The 2654-nt window shown below is 46.7% G+C and overlaps 1 long non-coding RNA gene across 1 annotated transcript; it reads right to left on the bottom strand.

Annotated features, from left to right (window-relative positions):
* Positions 1–240: 240 nt before the first annotated feature.
* On the bottom strand, positions 241–2235 carry LOC136992059 (uncharacterized). The gene is made up of 3 exons (XR_010884053.1): positions 2204–2235; positions 1328–1351; positions 241–290 (listed from the first exon to the last, which is right to left on the bottom strand). It is a non-coding gene; the product is annotated as an uncharacterized lncRNA (long non-coding RNA).
* Between the last annotated feature and the right edge of the window lie 419 nt (positions 2236–2654).

Below are 2654 nucleotides of genomic sequence, written 5' to 3'. Positions count from 1 at the left end.
AAAGACAGGATTTCAGTCTTGTACCAGTGCAGTGGGTCTATCCGCTTGGACTATTGCTGGATTCCTCTGGGCAGCTACAACCCTGGGCCTTTGCAGCCCACTGCAGCAACTTCAGGGCAGTACCTTCCTCCTGGTGCCACACCTCTCAAGAGGTATCTCCACCTGCACGTGCGTGCTATTGCTGTTCACTAGGCACTCAGGGTTGCTCCTCTGAAGATTGTCCTCCTGCATGTCTCCTATGCTCAGTCTGGGGACAGACAGCTGCATTCGGTCCTGGAGACACAGCAGAACTGCAAAAAGGAGGCATCAAACAAGGGGGCAAAGAGATCTGAAAATGGATAATATCTGTTACTGAGCAAGGAGAACAGGCAAAGCTGTCTGTTCTTTGTATGTGTTAACCAGCCAAAATCCAAAAACCTGGCAGCAAAAAGTGGAGCAGCTTGGATCATGCATTTCTCTGCTCCATCATGCTCAGGCAGATGCAATCGGTTTCTCCTTCAGCATCAGCACTGCTTTAGTACAGTCACTTAGATTGTGTTGGTTTCTGCAACCTAAAGGCAAGCTACTGTTAATGCTTGAATTGTTTCCCACTTTATTTATCTCAAAAGCCAATGGAAAGAGTTAAGGACTGACTACAGTCTTAGCCCTGGGACCACTGAATTTTTGCAGAGGTGTTCCTTGTTTAGAAGAAAGGGAAATACTTCCCTGACATTTTTCGACAGTATCTGTTTTAAGGTGATCAGAAACAGGACATTCTAGTTCATCTTGATGGATAAACTAGTAAAATTCTGCCTTGGGAGCAGATGCTGAAAATAAATGAATTGACTCACTGTGTCCCATCTGTGGACCCTAGTGGCTGTTTTCCCAACAGCTCCACTCTCCTGCACCCCTCTCCTTGGACCCTTGTTTCAAGAATACACTTTCAAGAATACTGAGAGCAATCAGCGGGAGCAGCAGCATGTCTCCCTCAACTGACTGAGTCCTGGGATGCAAGAGGGAGCTGAAAGAGGGTAGAAAAGCTTTTTCCAAGCTTTGCGTGTTCACACACAGCTGGCTGAAATTAAAGACCTGCGAACACAAGGGAAAGTTGATACTTTGGTTTTTCGCTCATCAGTTAGTTGCTGCTCTATGTATCCTGGAAAATGGAAAGAAAGACCTGCTCAGGGGTGTTGCAGCCTTCCCACAAGATGGTGATACTGCTCTGTACAGACCTTCACGTTCTTTCTTATCCACCAGCAAACTCCATCTCCAAACACCAAGTGCAAAAACACTACTTTCCTCTTGTAAAAGTAAATTCCCGAAGAACGGGACTGCCACTTCTGCTTACCTTTGCCCTGTGGGTGGCCTGCAGCTGAAAGAGAGGAGAAAATCTATGACACCCCACAGTGCTACAATAGTACAAAACGCCTATTGACACAGGGTTGCATATTAAACTCTGCTGTGTACAGCAAGCTGTGCCCACGGCTTCCCAGTAATCTGTGGCCACAGGGTTTGCTGCCTCATGCACCTTCCTGTCTTTTCTTAGGAGGATGAGGGCAGCCTAGTTAGCTGTGAATTCTTTCTTGTAATGAAAACCTCTATCCTTTGTCATCTCCTGGCACCCCGTACACTAATGTTACCCTGCATGCTTTCCTTAATAAGAATTATCCCAACTCAGCATACCTAGTAGTGTTACTAAACCCTCTTGCTCTCTCATGGTCCACATCTTGCAGTTTTTCTTTGTGTAAAGTCAAAGGCCAACCCTGAATTGTAGCAAATTCTGTACAGGTTGTTCATTTCTAATCTTGAGAAACTAAGTGAAATGTAATTAGTCGTGATGCCACCTAAAGTGAGTTTGAGGAGTTCCTACAGTCTGCCTGTGGGGTTGCTCAGGTTTCTCGATCTCCTAGACCAAAGACTAGCAATATAAACTGGAGAAACATGTAGCTGGGAATAAGGGGGCAGGACTTCAAGCCTTGCACTGCTAGGATGCTGCAAAGATGAAGCTGAATTCCTAGCTCTGACACAATGTCCCTGTTCATTAGGACAGCATAATGTCAGACTGGCTATCAGACTGCATCTGGGTGAAACAGACTGTGGCAAGACAAGAGTCCCCTCTGCTTTCTAGAAATGCTGCATTTCCCTAGGCAAAATTGTGTCTGGACGGTGCTGTGATTGTGTGGACTTTACAGAACAAATGGGAGACCCCTTTGCAGATACTCACCCTGCATGATCCAAATGCATCTGAGCTCAGACTGTAACCTAGACCCCAGGGGTAAAGCAAGAATAAAGTTGTATAGGTCAGACTGTAGGCTTCCTTCCATTATACTGAAATCAAAATTGAGCAACAGAGCCCATGATGGCCTTTGACAGTCCTCACCCTGTCAGCGTGGTGGCCACGAAACACACAGAAGCCTGGCAGGGCCTCCTGCCGTTGCTGTTTTCCCATGTGATGTTCACAGATGCAGCGCAGGTACTCTCCTTGGTGAGCACCCATGTGCGCAACCCAGAGGGACCCAGGACCTGCACATCACTCATCCTGCAGAAGGTCAAGAAAATACAGTGTCAGATGGTGAGGATCAGGGAATGCTCTACGTCAGAGCTAGATTCCTGCACAGACAGAAAAACAAACAACCCTGCCACTGGCACAGACTCATGAATTGCTTGCTATTTCT

This window comes from Apteryx mantelli, chromosome 4 (genome assembly GCF_036417845.1).
Source record: "Apteryx mantelli isolate bAptMan1 chromosome 4, bAptMan1.hap1, whole genome shotgun sequence".
Classification (NCBI taxonomy): Eukaryota; Metazoa; Chordata; class Aves; order Apterygiformes; family Apterygidae; genus Apteryx; species Apteryx mantelli.
This window is presented reverse-complemented; position numbering and strand designations above follow the sequence as displayed.